General features: G+C 51.1%; 1 protein-coding gene across 8 annotated transcripts in view; it reads right to left on the bottom strand.

Moving 5' to 3' along the window:
* KLC1 (kinesin light chain 1) overlaps positions 1-17,865 on the bottom strand; it is a 63,523-nt gene extending 45,658 nt beyond the window's left edge. For 5 of the 8 annotated variants that reach the window (XM_043489310.1, XM_043489314.1, XM_043489315.1 and 2 more), the window contains exon 1: positions 2,227-2,243. The gene's annotated coding sequence lies outside the window, so the exon portion shown is untranslated. Of the gene's footprint in view, positions 1-2,226; positions 2,245-16,186; positions 16,491-17,571 lie in introns of those variants that run through there. The other 3 variants (XM_043489311.1, XM_043489312.1, XM_043489307.1) reach the window with 3 other exon arrangements.
* Between the last annotated feature and the right edge of the window lie 9,361 nt (positions 17,866-27,226).

The raw sequence follows: 27,226 nt of genomic DNA, 5'->3' as shown, positions 1-27,226 counted from the left end.
AGACTGCTCCAGACTTCAGTTAGGGAGTGAGTCCTTCTGCCACATTGATACCACCTCCCCTTGTAACTTCTACCCACTAAGAACTTACAACCTCTGCCCTCTGCAATAAACAAAAAATACCTTCACTACCTCATCCACAAGATAACGTTTCAAATACAAGAACAAGAGTCTCCAAACTATCTCCTCAGGCACACGCCTTTATCCTAACAGCTTCCTTACCTCCCATCGGGATCACCATCACACGGACACAACTCTGCCTGCCGCTTCATCACAGGGCAGCACACAGTGGCACCTAGATTTAGTCTGTTCACTCTCTCTCTCATTTGCAAGCTAGGCCATTATAACCAAAGGTGGGGTACATAAAAAATAGCACTGAGGCAACTGTCTATCGAGGGGGAAAGAAGATGCATTCCTACCCTCACTATACACTAAAATAAATTCCATACTGAATAAAGAATTAAAGGTAAAAAAAAAACACAAGAAACCAGAATAAAATTTAGGCAAATACCTATACACATACAGATGAAGGTAAAGAGCATCCTATGAATAAAATAGCAGAGAACTAGAAGGAAAGACAGGTAAGAGCTTGTGTAAACGAGGAACCTCTGAGGGAGCTCCCTGGCGGCCAGGTGGTTATGGGTCTTTGCTCTCGCTGCCTGGGTTCAGTGCCTGGTCAGGGAACGAAGATCCCGCAAAACACACGGCACAACCAAAAAATATCTCCCACTAAAGTCTGATCTGGTGACCAACTTTCTGAGGAAACACTATTTTGCAGACCATCACAGTGAAGAGCTCAAGATTTAAGGCAGAGGGTCACAGTGACGTCTAAAAGGTAAAAAATACTGGCGTCCAGGTGATCTCAGACACCCGGGTTCGTCAGCCCTCCCTCCAAGACTTCTGAGGAGTGTGCCCTGAGGAGACCAGCAGGAGGACTCAGCCAGCACAGGCCTGGCACTGCTCACAGGTACCCGGGGAAGCAGCGTCAGAGGCAGCGCATCTGAGTCCAGTCAAACACCCTGCCTTTCGCTCACCTGCGTCGTGAACTCCTGGAGGCTCGATCTCACCGCACGTCAAGTGGCACGGATACACACCTGACCTGGGACGTGGTTAAGGGCTCAGAAATACTCCCCTCCCTTCCCTTCAGCGGCACACATAACATCTGGCCTCAGGCTATTCTAATTAACCACTGAAACTGTTTCAGTTCAGTCGCTCAGTCGTTTGTCCAACTCATTGCGACCCCATGAGTCGCAGCACGCCAGGCTTCCCTGTCCATCACCAACTCCAGAAGCTTGCTCAAACTCATGTCCATCGAGTTGGTGATGCCATCCAACCATCTCATCCTCTGTCATCCCCTTCTCCTCCTGCCTTCAATCTTTCCCCGCATCAGGGTCTTCTCCAAGGAGTCGGTTCTTCGCATCAGGTGGCCAAATTATTGGAGTTTCAGCTTCAGCATCAGTTCTTCCAATGAATATTCAAGACTGATTTCCTTTAGGATGGACTCGTTGGATCTCCTTGAAGTCCAAGGGACTCTCAAGAGTCTTCTCCAACACCACCGTTCAAAAGCATCAATTCTTCGGCGCTCAGCTTTCTTTACAGTCCAACTCTCACATCCATACATGACCACTGGAAAAGCCATACCTTTGACTACATGGACCTGTGTTGGCAAATTAATGTCTCTGCTTTTTAAAATGCTGTCTAGGTTGGTCATAACTTTTCTTCCAAGGAGCAATCATCTTTTAACTTCATGGCTGCAGTCACCACCTGCAGTGATTTTGGAGCCCAAAAAAAATAAAGTCTCTCACTGTGAAATTGTTTACTGTGCTTTTATTTCCAAAAAGAGAACTCTTTAAAGTCCCATTATCCCTCTGGGAAAGCAAAGGAACTAAACACTTAACTGCATGATCTCCAAGGCAGAAGCTGAGAAATCCAACATCTGAATTAAGTTCCTAAAACACAAGAAGTTCTTCCTATCAAATCTCTTAAATCCACAGTTCAACAGGCAAAGCTATTATTACTAAGTTCCAACTCTCAGGATTCAAGTCCCCAACAAATTCTCTACCCTGACTGCAAATGGTAACAGTCACTAAGTAAAATAATGAAGACAAAAATAATCCTAAAGCTTAACTTTAGAACTATTTTTGTTCCCATTATTTTAAACACTGATTCAATCTTTGTGATTTTTATCCAACAGTGTATATAGCAGGTTTTTAGAAGAGATTCACTCACCCGGCTGCATCGGGCCTCAGCTGAGGCACAGCGGCTCTCTCCTCGAGGCACACTGACTCCCTGGTTGTGGTTTGCAGGTTTAGGTGCCCCATGGCATGGGTTAGGGAATACTCAAGTTCCCCAACTGAGGATCGAACCTGGGTTCCCTGCATTGCAAAGCATAATCTTAACCACTAGACCACCAGGGAAGTCCCAGTGTAACAGCTTTCATAGGCATTTTTAATACACAGGAGTCGCAACAGACGTAGAGAGCAGACCTGTGGTTATCAGGGGGCTGGGAGTTCGGGATCAGCGGATGTAACTATTACACACAGAATGGATGAACAACAAGGCCCTGCTGCAGAGGACAGGGAACTATATTTAATATCCTGTAACAAACACAATGGAAAAGAATGTGTGTGTGTGTGTCTGTAAACAACTGTACTTCAGTAAATCTCGCACACACACACACACACACACACACAGGAGTCTCATGTCCAAGGATTTATTGCAATCATTCACTCATCTGACCACACTGTGGTCAGAAATTGAGAACTAATAAGAATCTAGCTTATCTCCACACATTTAGACCCTCAATTAAATCCTGCCTGGAGCATTCCGTAACCTAAAAATAATTCTTACTTCTTTTTAAAATGCCACTTGAAAAACACAGTACTCCTTTTGAAAGGCTGTCCTGCCCCTGGGAAACACAGGAAACCAAAACACGAGCCCTTCACTAAGGAAGGGACTAAGTCAGCGCACGCTCAAGCTTGAAACAAGACGGACAAGGAAGCGCCTCGCCTCTGTCTCTGTCACACGTTCTCCGTAACAGAGGCAGGGCGAGGCTCTGGGCCCCGGCAGACCCCAGAGGGGACGCCCAGCCGCGGGAGCGCACGCATGGACAGTCTCGAGCACAACAAGGACACTGACTTGCACGTCCTGCTGCTTTACCTCTGCTCTGACGTCATCTGAGAGGTGATGCACCAACAGAAACAGCTCACACCACACACTACAAGCCATCATTCCTTTCGATTCGTTTTTAACATAACTTGTGCTTTATGACAAGAGTGGTTTTTTACTTGCTCTAACACACCAGGAATAAAAAGAGAAATCTTCAGAGTTACAACTAACTCCTGCCAGGAACGACAGGAATGGAACAGTTTAGATGGACAATTCGGTACGATCTTAGCTTGGGGCTCTAAACTGAGAAAAAAGACTGCCAGGTCCAGTGAAGCCTGGCAGGGGCATGTGAGAACTGAGCTTGGCAACACCAGAGAGAAGCCGGACGATGCCTCCTCAACTCGAGCAGGCCTACGGACCAGGCAGCCGGGCCTCGCCTCCGAGGGGAAGATCCCACCAGCCCAAAGACAGGAACATGCCTTCACTCAATAAATATTTACTGAGCCCCCAATTCTACGCCAGACACTGTTCTAGGCTTCGGGGTTAGACTTTACCGAAGGACTATTTCTTAAAGAAAACACTGTGGTGATAAAGGAATATCTTACGTGCGGGGGCAGGGAGAGGTCATGTAGATAGAATGACAATCAGAATGACTTCAGGTTTCTCGAGAACACTGGAAGCAAAAGGCAATAAACAAATGCCTGAAACAAAATTATTTCCAATTTAGAACTCTATAGCCAGCCAAAGTAGCAGTCAACTGTGAGAAGACCAGAATGACACTTTCAGTCACAGGTCTCGTCACCTGCCACGCAGCCTTCCGCAGGCTCCTGAAAGACGTGCTCCACCAAGCAGAGGCAAGCACGAGAGGCCGCGGCGCAGAGCAGGACCCGCGGGCTCCGCACGGGAGGCTCGCGCAGCAGGAAGGCAGCCCCGCGCCCCACGCGGGCTCCGCGCGCAGGACTCCGGGCGCGCCGGCCCCAACGTCAAGAGTAAGGAGATAAAACAAGTATCCATTCCGGAGAAAGCAAGAGACTGGAGAGGGAGGAGTAAGCGGTTTACCGCATGGCTCAGCTACGGCACTTCCACAGTGATAAAGACACAAACGGTCAAGACTGACCCAAGCAACAAGCAAGTTAAAGCATAATTCTATGCGGAGGTTGTGCCAATGCAAAGGACACACCTGTGCAGTTAGGAGGGGCAAGAAAACAGGCAAGTTCCAAACATCTGGAGCGGGAAGTCAAAACTGAAAAACCATCAGACAGCAATATAAGCATGTTATCTAGAAACGGTGGTCATTATAGAAAAACTATCATTTCACTGAAAACAAGTGAAAACAGCTACTTCTGGGGAGAGGGAAAGGAAGAGCAAGTGACAAAAACCCAACGAGACGAAACCATCAGACTGTTTGAAAAGGGACGGTACCACTGGCCTCACGTCAGCAGGAGTCCGGGCCCCGCCTGAGCCACGGCGGGCTCGGTCATCTTGCTGAGGTCGTGTGTGTGGTCCCCCACTGCAGGTCACCTCCCCACACACCAGCAGGTCACTCAGGGCAGCCCACGCTCAGCGCTGGGGAGAAGCATTAAGAGCTCTTCCAGAGACCGTGTAAGTTTTGTGAAACTCTCCTGTCTGGGAGAGGGCCTCTTTCCTCACTCGTTCATCATTTACACCAGTATCGACTGTGGGAGTTTGTTCTATACCTTTGTTGTTGTTTAGTTGTTGAGGCACATCTGACTCTTTCTGGCCCCATGACTGCAGCCTCCTCTGTCCGTGTGACTCTCCAGGTTAAGAACACTGGAGTGGGCGGCCATCTCCTTCTTCAGGGCATCTCTCCAACACAGTCTCCTGCGCGGCAGGCCGACTCTTTACCACTGTGCCACTAGGAAAGCCCATTTGATATAGGCTGTCCCTAAAGAATACTAACCATTAAAGATACCACACTATTTACTGTGTTGCTCCAACTGTTCCAGCTCTGGCCATGGGAGCCGCTCCATTGCTTCTGTGCCCCCTGACATGCCCATCCTTTTGTTTTTCGAGCACTTTCTGACACCACAAGATCTTCCAGGCGCATCTTGTGTTCTCCCTACCCTAGCCTTAGAATCAGCCATTAGTCCAAGGAATCTTAGTTTGTCTGACAGAACGGTTTAGAAACCACCCCTGGGCCCAGTGGTCTTCCTCCCAAAACCCACAAACCCAATCTAACCATGAGAAATAGACCAGACAAATACAAATTGAGGGGTATTCTATAAAATACTGACAGGTACTGCTCAAAGGGCTTCCTAAGTGGTGCTAGTGGTAAAGAACCCACCTGCCGACAGAGGAGACAGAGGAGACGCAGGTTCGATCCCTGGGTCGGGAAGATGCCCTGGAGGAGAGTATGGCCGCCCACTCCAGTGTTCTTGCCGGGAGAATCCCATGGACAGAGGAGCCTGGAGGGCTACAGTCCATAGTGTTGCAGGGAGTCAGACACAACTGAAGCAACTTAGTACGCATGCACTCACCACTCAAAACTGTCAAAAACCAGGAAAAATGACAGCTAAATTCAAGGTGATATGATGCCCTGGATGGGGTCTTGGGACAGAAAAAGAAGAAAACTAGTAAAACCCAAATAAAATGTGGAGTTTGGTTAGCAATTACGTACCCCTGATTCCTGAGTTGTCCCAAGGCATAGCAGTGACACAGAGGTCAACACCGGGAACGCAGTGCACAGGTCCCACTAGGGACATTTCATCCTCAGGAAAGCTCTGTGCCATCTCTGCTAGTTTTATGTGAACTAAGAACTATTCTAAAGTAAAAAGGTTATTTTTTAAAATCAATATGCAAAGCATAGAAAAAAAGTACATGTATAGCTTTGACAAAAATAAAACCAAAAAGTTAATATGCAATATGTGTATTAAGAACTGACATCAACCAAGCAATTTCATTTTTGAGCATTTTCATATGTGTTGTTTTAAAGGAACAAAAACAATAAACAGCCAGTTTATTATCAACAGGTAGTTTAGCCGACTGACAGTGTAATTCCTATTCCCCACGGAGGAGACAGACCGTTGATGGGACTGAAGCCCACACGACCCAGACAGGAACCGACCCGAGCCCGTCCGCCCTGCTCAGGCGCGCCTTCGCTCCAGCCCCACGCGGCTGTGCCTGAGGCTCACCACTCGGGGACGGTGACACCTGACCGCACCGTCCGGAGCCGCAGGCAACACAGAGAGGGCGCGACACTTCTGCCACAGGCCAACCTAACACTGAGCCAAGAACAGAAACAGTGAACACACTGCATATTTCATAAGGCCAAAAAGTCTAAAGCCACTCTTCAAAGACCACTCCAGATCACACAGGTTGGAGGTTCTGTCAGGCCAGATTATCACTTTTCATGTGACAACCTTGTTCCCCGCCCTACCACCTGGTCATGCGTTCACTCTCTCCTCCTCTGGACCACAGACAATGAGCTTACACACACAGTCAAGTACCCTACCAATTAGCAGGCAATACGATTTTCAATAGCCTGACAACTTTCACCACAAACTCCCCCCTCTCAAAAATTAATAAAAACAAAGCAAAGTCCAGAGATGGAAAGAGTACCTATCACCTTGGTCACTTTACCTCCCGAGGTTTTATAATATGAAGTTCCGCTAGGAAGGAGTTAAAAAGCTCAAGATAAAGAAAGTTAAAAAATAAACAAAAGAAACCCAAGCACTCCGAAAGGAATGTGTAGAATTAGCTTAGCAGTGGTAGTATTTGCCCAAGTATATAGAGAATATACTTTTTTTAAAAATCGCTGAATTATACCTTTTAAAATGGTTTATTTTATGTTATTATGAACTTATATCTCAACTTTTTTTTTTTTTTTTTCCGTCTCCCTTCCCCACCCCTGCCCCACTCCCATATCTCAACTTTTAAAAAAAGAAAAGGGCTTGGGGGAGCAACAGGTCTGTATGCAGAGTGAATCACAGCCAAGAAAGAAAGGTGAGTTGTTCTGACAGTTCTCGAGCGCAAAATGAACTTCCTATAAACACAGCAGAAGATAGCATAGAGAAATAAAAATAAGACGGAGGGGAAAACATAGAAGTCTTTGCCTTGCAAAGATTAATAGCAGAAAACCATATTTAAGATGTCTTTCCAAGAGCTGACCCAGTGAGAAACCAGCAGCCAGCCAGACCCATGGCCCATCTCTCTACACAAGCCCTGAGGACAGGAGGCAGGAAGGTCCCGATGCAGGGGGGCGGGGAGGGGAGGGGGGCGGGGAGAGAAGCGGGGAGCCCCTAATAGGTCTGAAGAAACAACCCAAGTTGTACTCAGGAAGTTCAGTCCCATGATCTGAATGTTCGTGCTCCCCCAAATCCCTATGTTGAAGCCCAGGCCCCACCACGATGGCGTCGACAGGCAGCCTGCAGGAGGTCCTGAGGGTGGAGTGGAGCCCTCACGAGCAGGACTCCTGCTCTCACAGAAGAGACCCTACAGGACCCCCGCGCCGCTCGCCCGGAGTCCGGGGAGACTCCTCCTCTGAGACAAAAGCAGGTGCTTAGCCTCCGACCACCAGGACCTCAGAACTCCCCAGAATCATGAGAAGCGAGTCCCTGCTGTTCATAAGCCAGCCAGCTCACTGGACTGTTACAACAGCCTGAACGGACTAAGACACTCAGTACCCTGGAACCCAGGATTACAGTGTTTTGTGGGTAAAATGATACAAGTGTCAAAACTTAAAAAATTTAATGACTTATTTGCAAAACAGAAATAGATAGAGAGAGGTAGAAAACAAATGTATGGACGCCAAAGGGGGAGAGCGGGGGAGGTGGACTGGAGGCTGGGATTGACACACACACAGTCTTGACACTACATGTAAAACAGGTGACCGATGCGAACCTGCTGTAAGCTCAGGGGGCCCCGCGCAGCCTCTGTGGCGACCCACACGGGGAGGCCAGACACAAACAAGAGCAGATACGTCTATGCACAGAGTCAAGCCCCTGTGCCGCGCAGCAGAGACAGAGCAGTAAAATTTAAAAAATGTAAATACACAAATGACCCATCAATCCCACTCCCGGGCACACACGCAGGAAAACTGAAAACACGGCTACGTAGAAACTTACACCTGAACGGTCCAAAAAAATAAAACTCTGGACAATGGAGAACTTGTAAACAAAAAATTTTGCCATTAATCGTTAACAGTAAAAATGTGAAAACAACCCAAATGTTCTTCAACTAATGAATGGATAAACAAAGTATGGTACAGCCAAACAGTGGAATATTATTCAGCAATAAAAAGGAACAAAACACTGATGCATGTTACAACACAGCTAACCTGTGTTACCTGAAGGAAGCCAGACACAGAAGGCCTCACGTTGCATAATTCCATTTATATGAAATGTCCATGGAGCTGGAAAGTAGATTAGTGGTGGCCAAAGGCTGGAGGGCGAGGAGGACAACCAGATTTTTTTTTTTTTTTTTAGTTCTACCAGTTTATTGCTACCAACCCTTCTCCCTCCACCCCCGTGCACACGTGCTCAGTCATGTGACCCCATGGACTGCAGCCCGCCAGGCTCCTCTGTCCATGGACTTTTCCAGGCAAGAATACTGGAGTGGGTTGCCATTTCCTTCTCCATAGAATTTTTTTTTTTAATTAAATGATACAAAGCACAGGAAACAAAAACACAAAACCCCACTCTGAGACCTACCTAATCTACTTTAGCTTTGCCAGGGAGTCACAGAAAGCATCATTTCTCAATCTTTTTACCTTCTGTCCCTTTCTGATAAACAACAAAAATCTAAAGCCCGTTACAAGGTATTTTAAAATTTCTAATACACTAACCCTAACCCTAATTACTTATTGCAATTAGAAGAGTAAAGTAATCAATAGTAATGTTAGAAGTAAAAATGTACATACCTTTTGGTTCTGAAATTTCAGAATGAAAATTACACAGTGTGGAGTCAAAGGGAGAATACAGCTTACTTGAAAAGTAAACAGTAATTTGAGAATTTCCAAGGGATGGCTGGTTTTGTTTTGGTGGGGGCAGGGGAGGATAAGCAGGGAGAAGGTGTGGCACTCAGTTTATATAATAAAGTTAAGGTTCATATTAAAGCAAAATTCAAAAACGTCTCCTGCAGGGTCTCAATCTTTTTCACACCATGACATTTATGGCTAAAAATGCAAATGTCACGCCCTTTCACGCTTTGTATTACAATAACGAATTTGTTTCCTAAATATAATACCACATTATAATGATAAACATATTTTACCCAGCTCTACATGGCCTACCCTTTACCCCTAAAGAACCACCATGTCTCCTCATGGGAGGAGGTACTCTATCAGGAAACTTTACCTCTGGGCTAGGAAAAGACAGAGGTAACTGACAGGTATAGGTCCAGAGTCTGAAATGTTCCCAAATGGAGACTTGACTGACTGCATCATTTTCTACTAGAACCACAGCATCTCCTCTGATCTAACTTTACCTAATCCTTTTATTTCCTCTGCTAAACTTGAATCACAAGGAGGAACTGAATGAATGAATCCTGCTGGCTTAAAAATCAGAAAAACCTATAAAGTGAAATGCTTTAAAATTAAAGTCTCCACAATTACAGCATCTAATTTGAACGTGTTTCCATCCAGAAGCTATAACCCACTGGATAAAACAAAAGCATGTATTTTCCTCCTGGGTGAGTCTACCATAAATGCCCTTGTAGAAAGAATCAGAAAGGAAGGCAGTCAGAGCTCTGGGTACTTATCCACACAGCCCTACTCAGAACCTGACTGAGCGTGGTTCTGTTTTGCAACCAGCCACCTCTGTGTACAGAGATCCTCTAACTCTATGATAACCAACCACACCAACTGTGGAAAGAATCTTACAAGGCAGCCGGGTCCCTCACCAGCGGGTGACGCGCCTCCCTCTCCCCAAGCAGGGCTCCAGGCCAGGGCCGAGAGCGTGAAGAGGTTGTTTAATGTGACGTGGGACCACAGGCCCATCTCTCTGGATGCAAATTTTAAGCATGAGAAACTGCAAGGAAGGGTACTACATGAAATTATAGGAGAACACGCGTTTTTCTAAAACAAGGATGAGTGAGCCCAAATGATGCAGATGTCTCTGTTACAAGTCCTTGGTTGAGCAAGTGAAAAGGAAAAACCACTTCACCAGCCAGTGTGACTAAGAGAATACATAAGAGGGTGTTACGGGTGACGGGCCAAACGAGTATAAATACAGAGTATTCATTCTGTGGTTTAAAAAAGCATTTTTATTTCAAAGTGAAAAATGTCAGCATATTAGCATAATACCGTAAGACTAAAAGTTTATGTAGTTAAGTGCTAATCAATAACACACATATGGAATAATATTCTTTCTTAATTAAAAAAAAAGTTTTTTAAAAATCTTTGAATTCTCTTGAGAGAAAGAAAATGGGAAAAGAGAAATAGACAACTCACTTAAACCTTTACATCTTTCTGTATCCTAAGTTTTTCATAAAGAGCACACGTTTTTAATGGTTTTCAAACAAAGAAAACAGAAAGCAGGAGCCATGAAGGAAAAAACCTGATAATGTGGACTTCATCAAAATTTAAAACTATTGATTATTAAAAAGTGAAAGTGAAAGTCACTCAGTCGTTGCCGACTCTGCGACCCCATTGACTATACAGTCCATGGAATTCTCCAGGCCAGAATACAGGAGTGGGTAGCCTTTCCCTTCTGCAGGGGATCTTCCCAAACCAGAAATCGAACCGGGGTCTCCTGCGTGGCAGGCGGACTCTTGAAAGGCACAAGCAAAAAACAGTTAAGCCCCAGATTGGAAAAAATATTTCCAACATATGGCAAAAGACACAAATCCAAATACCTAGCGAACTCCTACAATCAATAATTTTTTTAAAAATTGTTTTTAAATGGGCAAAATAATTGAACAGACACTTCACAACAGCAGGTATATAAAAGGCAAGTATGTTAACAAGTGCTCACCATCATTAGTCATCTGGGAAAGGTGCCCTAAACCCATCAGAAGACGCCACTAGCCAGCAGCCGCTATGATGAAGCAGACAATACCAAAAGCTGGAGAAGAGTGTCAAACGCACAACCGCTTTGGAAAGCTGGCAGTGTCTTCAAGGTCAATCCTACACCTATCCTATAAGTGATTCCTCTCCCTGGTATTTATGCAAAAGAAATGAAAATGTGGGACTTCCCTGGCAGTCCAGTGGTTAAGAGCTTCCACCACAGGGGACATGGGTTTCAGTGAACTAAGACCCCACATGACCTGGCCAAAAAAAAAGAAAACGTACGTCCACAGTCCTTACAAGAATGAGTACTCCCTGCCCCAGATGCACATGAGGAAAATGGCTAGACCATGGTAGATCTGTACATGGGAACACTACTCAGCAACAGAAAGGGACAGACCACTGACACACGCTATTCCATGTGTTGAATTTTAAATGGTTATGCTGGGAAAGAAGCTGGATGCAAAATGTACATACTGTTTAATCTCATTTGTATGATATTTTAGAACAGACAGAACTAAGCTGGAGTTATAGAAGAAAATCAGTGTTGCTGGCAGGGGAGTGCAGGCCACCTCCAGGAGCTGAGAGAGCCAGCCCTCAGCAAGAGACCAGTCGGTGAGAAAACCAGGACGTCAGTCCTACAGTCAAAACAACTGAACTGTGCCACAACCAGAAGAGTTTACAAGAGCGCCCTGAACTCCGGAGGAGAACTGAGCCCAGCACAAGACGGCAGCCACGTGAGCTCCGAGCAGAGGCTGCAGCCAGTCACGCCCGGACCCCTCACCCACAGAGACTCAGAGACAACAAAGGTTACTGTTTTAAGGGACTAAATCTGCAGTAATTATATGGTAAATAGAAAACTAATATAAACATCACACACACAAAAAGCTTTAGGACTTAATGATGTTTTAGTTTAAAAGGACAGAAATTACAGAAGAATCTTGAGAAGACTATGCCAAGTGAAAGAACCCAGTCACAAAGACAAAAACTGCAGGACTCCAGCCGTGTGAAGCATTTAAGGTAGACAAAGCTACAGAAACAGGAAGCAGAATTGTGGTTGCCATGGGCTAAGGGGATAGGGCAAATAGGGAGTTATTTAATGGATACATTAAAGAGCTTTAGTTTTAAAAGATGAAAAAGTTCTAGAGACTTACTGGACAATGATGTAAATATGTTTATAAGACTACTGAACTTATTTAAAAATGATTAAGATGGTAAATTGGATTTTTTTAAGATCACAATCTAAAAAAAAATAGAAATCAACATAGTCTTCCCATTTGGTCAATAACACAAGTCATTTTTAAACAGAGTAAGTGAATTTAAGAGAAAACACAACACCATAATCACCATAAGAATGAAGACTCAATCAGCTCTCACTGACCACACAGCCTGCGTGACCCTCTGTGAAGAACACAAATACACCAGCATGGTGACCCGAAGCACTACACCTTAGACAGAAACTTCAAGGAGTGACCATGACCCCGCTGCACCACTGGGCTTCTGAAATGAAGGAAATGGGGCAGTTGCTTCCCAGGGAAGGCAACTGGAAGACTGAGCTTAATACTGCTGTGATTAGTGATTCAAAACTTGAAACATGCAAGAAAAAGACAAGTTAGAAGCCTGACTTCACAGCTATATCCCTCTGGTTGCCGAAACCTTATCAAATGTCTCCAATCCTCAATTTCCCCAGCAACAAGATGGAAGTGATGACTGTAGCAAGTTCACCGAGCACAGTGACACATTCACCACTACCAGTTTTATCAGTAGTAGTAACTTCAAAGAGGCGGAGCTTAAATTTCCACAACATACCATCAAAGGGAACAATCCAAGGTTGAAGTAACTGGGATATTTTAGAACCAAGGAAATAACTTCTACTTTATATATGCACTTAGCTTAAATTGTTTGTTCTTTTGATAGTCACTTCAGTTCACTTCAGCCACTCAGTCGTGTCCGACTCTTTGTGACCCCATGAATTGCAGCACTCCAGGCCTCCCTGTCCATCACCAACTCCTGGAGTTTACTCAAACTCATGTCCATCAAGTCGGTGATGCCATCCAGCCATCTCATCCTCTGTCGTCCCCTTCTTCTCCTGCCCCCAATCCCTCCCAGCATCAGGGTCTTTTCCAATGAGTCAACTCTTCGCATAAGGTGGCCAAAGTATTGGAGCTTCAGCTTCAGCATCAGTCCTTCCAATGAACACCCAGGACTGATCTCCTTTAGAATGGACTGGCTGGATCTTCTTGCAGTCCAAGGGACTCTCAAGAGTCTTCTCCAACACCACAGTTCAAAAGCAGTAATTCTTCGGTGCTCAGCTTTCTTCACACTCCAACTTTCACATCCATACATGACCACTGGAAAAACCATAGCCTTGACTAGATGGACCTTTGCTGGCAAAGTAATGTCTCTGCTTTTTAATATGCTATCTAGGTTGGTCATAACTTTCCTTTCAAGGAGTAAGCATCTTTTAATTTCATGGCTGCAATCACCATCTGCAGTGATTCTGGAACCCAAAAAAATAAAGTCTGACACTGTTTCCACTGTTTTCCCCATCTATTTGCCATGAAGTGATGGGACCAGATGCCATGATCTTAGTTTTCTCAATGTTGAGCTTTAAGCCAACTTTTTCACTCTCCTCTTTCACTTTCATCAAGAGGCTTTTTAGTTCCTCTTCACTTTCCACCATAATGGTGGTGTCATCTGCATATCTGAGGTTATTGATATTTCTCCCAGCAATCTTGATTCCAGCTTGTGCTTCTTCCATCCCAGCGTTTCTCATGATGTACTCTGCATATAAATAAGTAGGGTGACAATATACAGCCTTGACATACTCCTTTTCCTATTTGGAACCAGTCTGTTGTTACATCTGCTTTATTATCAACAACACAACACGCCAAGTATATTTAAAAGCTCTTGTCTGCCTGCAAAAGTCAATTAAAAATAAAATCACAGGACTTCCCTGGTGGTCCAGTGGTTAAGAATCAGCCTGCCAATACAGGGGACACAGGTTCGATCCATGTTCCAAGAAGATCCCACATGCTTAGGGGCAACTAAGCCCGTGCACCTAGAGCCGAAGCTCTGCAACAAGAGAAGCCACTGAATCAGAAGCCCCGGCACAGCAACAAAGAGTAGCCCCGACTCGTGACAACCAGAGACAGCCCGAGCACAGCAATGAGAACCTGGAGCAGTCAAAAATAAAAATTAATTTTAAAAATATTCTCAAAACTAAGTAAAATACAAAATCATAGTTCATTTCTGATCTAAGAGTATATTAGCCAGCAAGCTACAGGACAGAATGGCACAAGATCAGCTTGGGAGAAAAAATGCAGATCATCTCTCAACTAGCTTTCCTGCCTTGGAAAGCAAAATGCTGCTGCTGCTAAGTCGCGTCGGTCGTGTCCGACTCTATACGACCCCTAGACGGCAGCCCACCAGGATCCCCCTGTCCCTGGGATTCTCCAGGCAAGAACACTGGACTGGGTTGCCATTTCCTTCTCCAGTGCATGAAAGTGAAAAGTGAAAGTGAAGTCGCTCAGACGTGTCCAACTCTTCACCCCAAGGACTGCAGCCTACCAGGCTCCTCCGTCCATGGGATTGTCCAGGCAAGAGTACTGGAGTGGGGTGCCACTACCTTCTCCGGAAAGCAATATAGTCTCAGGAAAACTTAAAAAGGTCACTAGTAGCCGTCCAGAACCAAATCCAATACTCTTCCGTCCAAATTTTCCTTTGCCTCTTAGCCAACAGGATACTACCCTCCTCCTCCTCCTCCGTGTCCCTGGGCTTCCCTATCCTAGGGTACTCCGCAATCACTACCAAAGGTCAGATGCTCCCAAATCTTCATCTCCAGCCTAACTCTTTGTCTTGAGTTCCAGACCTGATCTCCGACTGACTACCAATCCACTTGGCCACCCATGAGCACTGTGGATTTAACTGACCCAAACCCACGCTCACCACCTCCTCCCATTTTCACCCAAGTGAAAGACAAGGAAGTGATCCTAGATGCGTTATTCACATTACATGCCAAGGAGCGACACTGAACACACCAGCGCCCTCGTGGAGACTGTGGATGTAAGTGGAGGAGACAGATGATAAACTAAACAAGAAAATGATTAAGTAGGGAATTTCCTGGCGGTCCAGTGGTCAGGACTCCATGCTCTCCCTGCCAAGGGCCCAGTTCGATCCCTGGTCGGGGAACTAAGATCCCAAAAGTCAAGTGGTATGGCAAAAAAAATAAAGAAAGAAAAATAATAATAAGTAAAATGAGGTAGTATTGCAAATAGTGAGACATGCCAAGGAGTGCTTGGGGAACTGAGGACACACTGACACCCAAAGAAGGAGACTCCGGATGCGCCTGGACATACCTGGATGAGGGCAAGACAGAAGATGAGGGGGAAAGATGGGCTGGGGCACTTCAGAACACTGGGAGAACTTTAGCAGAGGAGGGACGCGCTGAAAACCGCCTGCAGCCCCACCCTTCCCCGTCAGTCCCTCTCTAATTCTTCTGCTCCCAGGCTCCTCTCGCCCTGCCTGGTAACTCGGAAGCTGTGTCCTCAGGAGCGCCCCGAGCCCTCTGCACACACTGCCTCTCCTGCCTCGACCGCGCCCCTTCCCAATCTGCAGCATCACCACTCCCAGGCCCGCCCCACTTTTCAAGTCTCACAGCCAGACTAACTTGCACGGAGCACTCAGCACACGTTTACTGCCGTCTGTGTCTGCCCCCAGGACAGCGACTCGTCAGCAGAGCACCTACCGCTCAGCCGGTTCTCAAAGGACACATAAGACCATGCCTTCGCATCTTAATGGGCTAATCACGTTTATCCCAGGCCACAAAGCTGACATTTAAATTTCCCAGCACCTTTGTACTGATCATATATTTATAAAGTTCTGCTTTCTTATATTTCACTTAACACTCCAGGTTACATGAACCCTACAGTTTATTTAACTTTTCATTTTTCTATTTCTAGTTTTCTTTTTATAGAATTATAGTCTGAGATAGTTTATAGCCCTACATGGAAAGCTACACATTGACTTATTTTTCAACATTATGAAACATGCTTAAGAAGGTATAATTTTTTTAAAACAAAGTAAAATGTAAGTAACTGCAGTTAAGCTTTTACTTACTATAAAATATTTTAGGTATTAGGTGCCTCTCCTCAGAGCCTTCTCCTCCCTCCTCCTTGCTGGCGATGACCATGCATGCCTTTCTTCACTATGCACTGTAGACAGTACTCTTAGAAAACATTGCCAAGCTAGGTGACCGAGCCAGGACACAGTGAGGTGACCACCCCCCTGTCATGTCATGACAGCACAGGGTGGCCAGACGCGTCTGCAACATGAGGCTGCATCCTTGGATGACTCGGAGAAACTGGCTCTCAAGAGAGGGTCCTCCCCCCACATACAATCCCACACAATTTGGAATTTTTAGCATTTAGTATGTCTGTACTCTTAGAAGTACCTAGAAAACAGAACAACGGATCAAATTTCCCACCTTAACAAGTCTTGCTGCCAGTCCCTGAAAGAGGGTCATCCTAAATAAGATTATGAGATTTAAGGACGCTGTTCCAATTTCTAATGGAACTATTCACTGAACTATTACAATGTATATACTGAGCTAATTATTCCGATCAATGGCTTAGTCATGCTCTACAAAGAAAAGTCTAAAAATTTAACCCATGCAAAGAATCAAAGAACCAACTGACCCTTCACACAGCAATTTAAATGGTGTATCACAAATGTTCTGCTCTCACACTTTTAGAAAAACATTTTTTTCCAAGAACTCCTTATCAAACGGTTAATATGCAAACTCTGAATATGTTGCTTAAGGAAAAGGTTGAAAAAAGCAACGATACATAATCTTTAATACAAAACTGCCTGGCTCTACAAATCTTTTCATTTTTTAAAGAAAAACGTGCAGCAAATGTGACCAGAGTACGTATTCCGGGGCAGCGATGCTGCAGGTTAAGCAGGCGCAACTCCAACCTAGGCGAACGCTGTGGGTGAGGCGTTGAGGGTCTGTCACTGGAAGAAAGGGGTCGCGGGCGGGCGGGGTCCAGCCGGCCTCTCCGAAGGGACCAAGCACGCTTCCGAGCCTCCGGCCGCCAGCCCGGGAGCGTGACAGGCGCGTCCGCCCAGGGCGGTGCCGCGGGAGAGGGCGGAGGCCGGAAGGAAGGGGACGAGCTCGGACAAAGCCAGCCGGGCCGACCGCCCCCTCCCCGCGCGCCCCGGGCCCCCTCCCGGGGCGGCTCCCGGGACCCCAGCTGTCCCCGCGGGGGGGCCGGGCCGGGGATGCAGGGCCGGGACTGAGATGCTGGCCGGGCGGGGCCGGGGCGAGGTGGGCGGGCGAAGGGCGCCGGGACCCGCAGAAGCCGCGGCGGGAGGGGGCCGGGGCCTGCAGGGGCAGCGGCCCTGGAGGGCGGGCGGGGGGAAAGCGCACGAGCCTGCCCGAGGACCGCGGCCGGCGGGGGGACACGGGCGCGGCGGGGGGCCCGGGCCGGCCGCCGACTCACCGTGCTGCTCCCGCGGGTCTGCGCGCTCGCGCTGTCAGCACCGGGAGGGTGCGGGCGCGTGGGCGGAGCCGGGGCCGCCGGGGGCCGCCGCCTCAGCCGCCTCAGGCGCGGCGCCGCGGTCACGAGCGATGGGCGCTGGCGCGGCCGCCCCGCAGCATCCTCGGCCGCCCGCGCGCGCTGTCTCCCGCTGCTGCTCCTCGCAGCTGCAGCTCCGCGCCCGGCAGGCTCCGGCTCCGCCGCTCGCGCCGCCGAAAATGGCGTCTCCGCGTCCCTCCCCCGGCTCGGAGCTCCCGCCCCATCATGCCGCGCGCCTCCGTGACGTCACCTGCCCCGCCGCCGTGGGGCGGGGCGGGCGGAGCGCGCCTCGGGGATGGAGATGCGGTCCCCGGCCCGGGGGCGGGGAGGGGGCCCTCCTGGGGCGGCCCCGCGTGGGTACGGGGCAGAAGGGGGCCTGAGGAAGGCGCTAGGAGAGCATGCCGGTCAGCACCACGCCTGGGCCTTTCCCTCCCGGGCGCGCCGACTCACGCTCTCACGTAGCAGGAATAATGTTTATTCTCATGCTTTATGTGCTCACTTAAATCTGTCCAGAACCCTTGAGGCGGGGTGGGCTAGGGGAGCTTTCGCCAGCCCCACCAAAGGAAAGGGTCCAGAGGCGCTAGGCTAAGCCAGGAGGCCACTGTCCAGAAAAAGCCAGTCTTTGGTGGAGACCTGGCTCCCAGGCCCCCATGCCCTGCCCATCGTCTCGTTCCCTCGTCCCTGGGCCATCGGGTCTTAGAGGGCCCGAGCTCAAACGCACTGTCCAGGCTCTCCCCTCGGCCACCAAGGCCTCGCAGGAACCGCACCGCAGGCTCACAATCGGGGTGGGCTGCTTACTTAACCCCTACTTCCTGGCAAAAACAGAGATGCCACCTCTGCTGTCGGACCCCACCCGGCAGCCATCGCCAGGGCACACCCCTGGCCGCGCGGTGCCATGACCTCCAGCCCAGCCGGAAGGGCAGTACTTCCAGGTCAGGCCGTGCTGCTGGGCCCCATCCTGCTGCATCGCGGTTCTGCGGGCCTGACTCAGCAGCCAGCCCAGAGGACGTGCTGATGCAGTGGGCAAGGCTCAGCTTTCCTTGCCTGCCACCAGCTTGGGAGAACGTCGTCTTCCCCACCCCACCCCGGTGCCTGCAGAGGTCCCAAGGGGCATGATCAGCCAGGAGGGCTTTCTGCGCCAGCCCCACCCCCCACCCCCCACACACTTGCTTTCCAGCTGCTGAGCTGTTCAGATGTCACCACCCCAGCACCAGCAGCCATTTTAACCCTGCAATTACTGAGTCACCCAGGAGGAAGTGAATGCCCCTAGATTTTCACAGGAAGGTCCAGCTCCTTTGCTTTCATTTATAAATGCGAAGTTGAGCTAAAAGTGGGGACTCTCCTAAAGTGACACAGCAATTACTGGGCAGAGAGAGACCAGCAGTCAATCAAACCACCCCTCCACACTCCCTCACTGGGTCAGCCACACCGCAGCTTGGATGTGACCTGCTCCTCAACAGCCGCCTTAGACTGGGCATGGCGGGCAGCTGTGACCACAGTGCTGCAGAGGAGGAGGAGCAGGCTGAGCGAGGCTTCCTCCTCCGTCCGTGACTCTGGGCTCGGTGACTGTTCCTTCCACTCACCCATCATGGAAGCAAGTGAGGGGCCTGGGATGCTCATGCCCTTTTCCGATGGGTGGCCAAAAGTGGACGTCTTTACGATTGCTCGAGCCACCCCTCCTACATCCCCACTGCTGCCAAGCTATTCAGGCCCTATTATCTCATTCTTTTATTCTCTCAACAAATATCTGTTGAACTGCCAGTGGTCCACATAAGAGGCAACATGCGCTGGTAAACAGGATACAGAAGATACCTGCTCTTGCTTCTGCAGTGCTCAATGATGCCTAGGTGGCTCAGTGGTAAAGAATCAGCCTGCCAAGCTGGAGACTTGGGTTGGATCCCTGGGTTGGGAAGATCCCCTGGAGAAGGAAATGCTTGCCTGGAAAATCTCACAACCAAGGGGAACCTGGTGGGCTACAGCCCATGCGGTTGCAAGAGTCAGGCACGACTGAGTGACTGAGCAGGCACACACGATCCCCACTGGCAGAGGCAAGGTGATGGGGTCAACTCTGAGGCAGGCAAGTGAGCTGAGATCTGCAACAGAAAGGAGCCAACTGCAAAGCAGCTGGGGACACGAGGATACTCCAGGCAAAAGTCCTCGGGTGGGAATGAATCTGAAGCGATGACGAAAAGAGAAAAGGGCAATCATCCATCATACCCGGGGACCCTCTTGGAAGCACAGCGAGGCACCCTCCTCCGGGCAGCTGGGCGGAGCGCCCATCCTCACCCACGGCCTCCCACTGAGACCGGCAAACATCTGTCCATCTGTCCATCCTCCCTGAGGATCCCAGGCATCCTGTCTCCTTCAGTCCTCTGACTCTCACCATGACTCCCAAGAGAAGTGCCGCTGTTTCCATTTTATAGATGTCGCAGCTGAGGCCCTGCACGTTCGGAGGTCTGCTTGCTGCCTCCTGGGGAAGAGGCGTTCATTCAGCTTTAGGAACAAATGGCAGGCCCTGGGTCTCTGTGTGTAGGCACCCGCAGAGCCAGGAGTTGATGCCTTTGTGGTGGGGAAGCCTCTGCAGGGGCAGCGAAGCCTTCATCTGTCCTTCCCATAAACCTGGAGGCGGGCAACACGTTTGCACATCCCTGTAGCCAACAGCCTGCCTGACCAGCCTGGGTCCTGGAGGCGTGAGGCCGTGCCTGGGGGGCCAGTGGGCACCCCACCCCATAGGCAGGACTAGGGGTTCCTCCCTCCTCATCCCGGGTAAGTGATCTTCCGTTCTGGAAAGGCAGCTGTGGCCGCCTCCTCACTCTCTCTGCCTGTCTCTTGTCTCTCCATCCTCCTGCCCTCCTCTGTTTCTGTCTCCTTTGCACCTTCCAAGCCCCTGTTCTAACCCTGAGACATCAGCAGGCAGCCTGTAGGTCGAGACAGAGGCTGGGGCCACTGTACAGCCCCCAAGGCGCAGATGGAGCAGTGACTGACGTCCCTGGTCAATGAAGAGTGGGGAAGGAAAAAAAACACGCTAAATGCTAAACTCCTGCTATTTGGAGTCACTGAGGCATCACACACAGTCTGGGAGGGTTCAGTTCAGTTCAATCACTTAGTCGTGTCCGACTCTTTGCAACTCCATGGACTGCAGCACACCAGGCTTCCCTGTCCATCACCAACTCCCGGAGCTTACTCAAACTCATATCCATTGCATCAGTGACGCCATCCAACCATCTCAGCCTCGGTCATCCTGTTCTTCTACCTTCAGTCTTTCCCAGCATCAGGGTCTTTCCCAATGAGTCAGTTCTTCACATCAGGTGGCCAAAGTATTGGAGTTTCAGCTTCAGCATCAGTCCTTCCAATGAATATTCAGCACTGATATCCCTTAGGATTGGCTGGTTGGATCTCCTTGCAGTCCAAGGGACTCTCAAGAGTCTACTCCAACACCACAGTTCAAAAGCATCAATTCTTCAGCACTCAGCTTGCTTTATGGTCCAACTCTCACATCCATACATGACTACTGGAGCCAGGATTTATTGAGAACCACTGATGTTGGGTGCAAGGCTGGGCAAGGGGAGAACGCCCCTGCACAGGTGAGCCCAGGGCCTGCAGCAGCTGAGACAGGAGGCTAGCCTAGGAGGCTAGCTAGGTGAGGAGGGTGGGCCAGGTGGGCCAGGGATCAGGGGACCCCTGCAAGAGTGGCATTCACATGGCAACTGGGATCACCCCAGTGGAGGAACTGCAGGAAGAAAAGTATGGTACCCAACAAACCACACAGCCTTGTGTCTCCAGTGGACAGTGGGGCCCGATTTTACCGTGGTTTTAAAGCATCCATCTTTTTACTGAAAATGTCTGTGGTTGTCTGTGTCCAGAGGCAGCCCTTTGGGGGAGACCGGGATCAGAGGTTTCCCTTTGATCCTGCGCAGTCTTCAGGGATGGTGGGAGGCGGCAGCGGCCCCAGTCCCGAGAGGGCCTGAGAAGGAGGAAGGGAGGGAGGGAGGAAGGGGTTAGGAAGCCGGCCTGCCCGGGAGGGGCCGGGAAGCGGTACTTGGGTGGCAGCCCTCGGGTCCGGAGGGCGACCTGACCAGTCGGCCCAGGCCACGCGGGCGTTGCTCCCGCGGAAGGGCAGGGAGGGGGGAGGGTAAATACAGGCCGTGCGGCCAGGACTCCCCAATTTCCCGCCGGCCCCACCGCGCGTGCCCCTAGCCTGGGCACCGCCCGCCAGCCCGGCCGGAGCAGCGTGGGCATTCTCGGGCCTTCTCCCGGCCGGCGCACCCCCGGGGCGGGGAAGCCTGGCATCCAGACCCCCCGGGCCGACCCCTGAGCGGCCGGCCTCGCTCTCCGCGGCCGGCCACACCCTCTCGGGCTTCCGTTCTGAAATGGCATTTATCAAATTTTCAGGGGCTTTTCCTTTATAGAACTGGCGCTGCCCGGCTTCACTGAGCTCGGGGAACCGCTCGCTCAAATGGGAAAACGGCGGCACGCGGGGTGGGAAGGGGCCGGGGGTGGGCCGGGGGCGAGGAGCGGGGGGGAGGGGGGGAGCTGCAGCGAGAAGCTCCGCCCTCTAGTTTTTTTGTTTGTTTGTTTGTTCTGTTGTGAAGCCTGGGTTCTGCTGGAGAAGTCTGAGCCCGCAGGAGTGCCCTAGGCCCCCAGCGTTCCTGAATGCTGAGTGCAATTCCTGATTTCCTTCTTTTTTAGGAAAAAACCTACACAACGTAGAATGCACGTGTTTGTTTTTTTTTTAATTTTATTTTTAAATTTTCTTTTTCCAAATTTTATTTTTTTTAATTTTTAAATTTTCTTTTTTTAAATTTTGTTTATTTACTCGGACGTGCCCAGTCTTAGCTGCAGCACGCCGGGGTCTTCCCTGAGGCTTGTGGGACCTAGTTCCCTGACTAGGGTTCAAACCCTCCCCCTCCACCCCCGCACTGGGAGCCGGGAGTCTTAACTACTGGGCCTCCAGGAAAGTGCCCGCATACATCCTAAGGAGACCATTTGGTGCGTTCTGATACATTCTCACAGCTGTGTCACTGAAAGCCCCATCAGAAAATGGAAACCTCCTGTCACAGCACAGAATTCCCTCACGTGCCTTCTCAGGCAGTCGCCCAGCCACGTTGTTTTGTTGTCTCCTTTGGTTTCACTGTAGATGAGCTTTGGGTGCTCAAGCATTTTACGTAAAATGGAACCACAGGTGTCTACCTGTGTGCCTGGCACCTTTCATGCAACTAGAAGTTTGCACCCCTGTTGTCGCCTTCCTCCTATTGACGGGGACTTGGGCTGCTTCCACTTTGTTTACTGTGAATAAATCTGATCTAACCTTTCTCCTACAAGTCTTTGGGGAACATGTTGTTGTTGTCCAGTCGTGTCCAGCTCTTTGCGACCCCATGGACTGCAGCACACCAGGCTCCTCTGTCCTCCACTATCTCCCAGAGCTTGCTCAAACTTATGTCCATTGAGTCGGTGATGCCATCCAACCATCTTGTCCTCTGTCGTCCCCTTCTCCTCCTGCCTTCTATCTTTCCCAGCATCAGGGTTTTTTCCAATGAGTCAGCTCTTTGCATCACGTGACCAAAGCTTCAGCTTCAGCATCAGTCCTTCCAATGAACATTCAGGACTGATTTCCTTTAGGATAGACTGGTTTCATCTCCTTGCAGTCCAAGGGACTCTCGAGAGTCTTCTCCAGCACCACAGTTGGAAAGAAGTGGGGGACATACATTTTCCTCTCTCAGGTGAATACCTAGGACTGGAACTGCCGGGTTATAGAGCAAGGGGCATATTTAGTTTTATAAGAAACTTCCAAACCTTCTTCGTGACTGGCCATGTTACACCCCAGTGTATGAGCATCCCATATGTGGCAATCTGCTAGCCTAGCACCCTTGAAAAGATGGTTTGGAACAGAGGGCAGTCATACCTCCCAGCAGGAATCCCCAGGGGTGCCACACCTGGATTACGGTGGGGTGATGCTGGCCAAGCAGAGATGGCTGCTGGGAGGCCTCAGGCCTCACTGGAACATGTGCTGCAAAGCCGCAGGTGTGGAGCTGCAGGTGTGGAGGTGTGGTGTGGTGCAGAGTGCGAACCGTCATCTCAGGGGGAAAGATGGGTGGCAGCTGGGTGGTCTCAGGACCAGCCCCGCTGCAGGCCCAGCTTACAGTTTCCAAAGATGGCAGCTTCAGTATCTCCCCCCCGCCCCGCCCCACCCCACCACCACTACCACCACATTCTTCTTACCAAGTGACTTTGACACTCCTCCCAACAAAGATAAGTGTCTCTGTCCCCTCCCTGTGAATCAGGGCAGGCCTGGGCTACAGTGGAAGTGACGCTGTGTGACTCTATGAGAAGCCAGCTCTCACGGGCTGATCCTGCCTCCGCCTGGCTCTCTTGGGAAGCTCACTCTTCGGCACCTGGCTGCCATGCTGCTGAGAGGCCTGAGCGGTCCCCAGGTGAGACGGTCCAGAGCAGCCTGCATAGACGGTCAGCTGACAGCCAGTTTCACCTGCAGACGTGTGAGTGCAAAGGCCTCCGGATGGTGCAGGCCCCCAGCCCTGGTATTCCCCCGCCCCTGAGACGTTCCGGAGCATGGACAAGCCACCCCAGGTGTGTGTGCCCAGCCCAGACCCCTGACCAGGCTGGCCTCAAGCACAGACCACTAGGCTGTGCCGCTGAGCTTGGGGGTGGCTTGTTCCCCCAGCAGGACCCCGTTCCTCCAGTGCTCACGGCCCTTTCGGAGCCCCTGATACCGGGGGACAGACAGAGGCGGCCCTGAGGCCCCTTCCTGCCCACAGCTGAGGTGAGGTCCTCCTGGTGGTCACGACAGGGTGTTAAAGGCGGGGGGCGGGAGAGAGAGAAAGAGGAGGCACCGCGTCCAGTCCTGAGCTGTCCACTCGCCCCTGTAATCAGGAGGTTCCTGCTGGAGTCCAGAGATCCAGACCCAACTGCGCCTGGGAAGGGGGGATAATCACGCTGCCCATCTGCCCCTGGGAAACTTGGGAGGAGCCCGTGGCTGGGAGAGGTCTCAAGAGTGCCAGTCCCGTGTATCACCCTGATCCCCGGGCACCGCTGATCAGTGGCAGCGCCTGGGGGCACCTCCTCGGGGAAGGGGCTCAGCCAGTCTCCATGGCGACCACCGGGAGGGGCAAGCTCCCCCAGCTCCCTCGGGGGAGGGCTGGTGTCTACAGCAGGGCTCAGAGCCTGAGGGGCTTCTCGCGGTCTGAAGGCCTGGGCTGTGGTCCCCTCTGCCCCGTGCCCCCGCCCCCAAGGTCCTGAGTGGATTCACGGCCTGGACTGACCCTGTCATGTTCTCTCAGATCCCTGCCCCGTCCACCTAGCCCCACACTTTATGGTCCAGCACAGTTGGCCTCCTCCAGGCAGTCCTCCTGGTCCTTCTCTCTCCTGAGGATTCTGCTGCCTCAGCTCTGCGCTCCCAGCGCAAGAGCAGCCTGGAGGCAGGTGGCCAGGCCCCTCCGGAGAGATCATCTCCCCATCTCCCCATCAGCCATCCTTGTACAGAATGCTGAAGGCCCGGGGGTCTACAACCTCTTGGTCACCCCCTCCTTTCACCTGAGATGGCTGTGGTTCCAGGGAGGGGGTGTTGACTTGCTCAAGGACACAAATTTGGGGCTCCTCACACAGCCAGATGCATAGCTTACTCGTTTTAAGACAGAAAAAGTAGCCCTGCAGGTGCCAGGTCTCCTGGAATCGGCACAGGCTGCAGCCCCCCCACAAACAGGAGCTGTTGGGGGTTTAAGCTCTGGATGCTGACGGCGCCAGCCTCACACCGACACCTCAGGACTCAGCCTTCTCCTGCCTCTCCACGGCACCAGCCTCATCCAGCGAGACCAGCTGTCTCCCAGCGTCACGAGTGCCCTGGAGCACAGACCCGGCCCTTCCTCCTTCCACCCACCCCAGGTTCCCCTAGGTCAGTGGAGCTGAATGAATGAATGAGTGTGTGAATGAGCAAATAACGAACGTGTCCCGGTTGGGAATCCCTGTGTGCCTTGCCCCTCCCCACTCCCGGGTCCATGGTCAGGCTTTCTCCTGTGGCTTTCTCCCTTCTGTCTCTGTCTGGGGGTGTGGTCAGGCCTCAGTCCGGCTCCCTTTATAGGAGCAGAAATGGCTGCAGCAGTTCCAGACATCACATCTGTGCACCCCACTGTCCAGAAGGAAAGAGCTTCTCACCTCTCATCCACCCATAACGCCTGGCCCGGGGCTTCAGCGGGATTCCACCTCCCAGGTCCCAAGCTCCCTGGAACCCACCTCTGGGAGAACACCTCACCTTGAAAGGGAAAGTGTTAGTCGTGTCTGACTCTTTGCGACCCCATGGGCTGTATCCCTCCAGGCTCCTCTGTCCATGGGATTCTTCAGGCAGGAATACTGGAGTGGGCTGCCATGCCCTCCTCCAGGGGATCTTCCTGACCCAGGAATCGAACCCAGGTCTCCTGCACTGCAGGCAGAGTAAGGCAATGGGAGCCTGCTGCCGCTGGACGGGGGACAGAATGGAGGCTGGGGGCAGGTCCTCTGTACAGGGGGCTCTCTGAGCTCAAAGCAGGCGTTTCCTTCTGGGGGTGGGGTGCGGTGGGGAACCTCCAAGCAGACCTCCAAGCAGACGTCTGCTCTGGCTCAGCCAGTCAGGTTTGTTGAACCCTCAGGCCCATGTCCCTGCCTGCAGACTGGCTTCCGTCCTTCCTCCCGCAAACCGCCGGCTGCCAGACACGCCTGACTATGTATGGAGCGCGACTGCGGGCGCCTTCGACGAAGGTTTTCTCTCTTCGTGGATTTCTTGGTCCCCACTTGACCTTTGGGAGAGGAGGGCCTGTTATCCCCGCCCACTGGAGTCACCTGCAGGCCGGCCCAGCTGGGACCACGTGACCTGAGAACCGTCCAGGAGGAAGGGCGCGGGGCGGGGGCGGGGGAGGGGAGGTGGGCAAAGGCCAGTGCACCCAGAGGAGCAGCACCCCCAGCCCCCCGCGACGGCCGCCGCGCTGGTCCCGCGTGCAGAGGGGAAGGCCAGGCCGGCAGAAACCCTGCAGCCAGCAGACCCAGCTGCCGCACCCAGGGAGGACTCAGCCCTGGGGTGGGCCTCTGTCTGTGCCGGCCCCCCCCCCCGCCCCCCGCACGGCTCAGCAGGACAGGGCCGGGAGGGGCAGGCGCCGAGCAGGGAACTGTGCGAAGGGACACATCGCAGCCCGGGCTGCAGAGGAAACAGTTGCCTTCTGAAGAGCCGAGGTGAGCTCACCTGGGCTGGGCTCTGCCGGCCCCTCTAAGCCGCACCCAAGGCCTCTGGCTTCATCCAGCACTGTGACCCCGTCTGCAGAGATGCTCAGAAACCACAGACCACCTCATCCTGTGTCTGGCACACCCATTCCCCAAGAGCCAGCCAGGGCAGGCAGCACGATCCCACTTCACAGATGGAGAAGCTGAGGCTCGAGAGGGGAAACTGGCCACGAGGCCTCAACTGAGGTCTAGTCCCTGGACCCCACGTCGAGTGCCCACTCGGCTGCCGCAGTGAGAGAGACTGAAGCCTCTGCCCATGTCTTTGCCTCTGAAGATTGGATTCAGGAAGAGGCTTTTAGTAGGGCCTCTGGAAATTTTC

This window comes from Cervus canadensis, chromosome 17 (genome assembly GCF_019320065.1).
Source record: "Cervus canadensis isolate Bull #8, Minnesota chromosome 17, ASM1932006v1, whole genome shotgun sequence".
NCBI lineage: Eukaryota > Metazoa > Chordata > Mammalia > Artiodactyla > Cervidae > Cervus > Cervus canadensis.
This window is presented reverse-complemented; position numbering and strand designations above follow the sequence as displayed.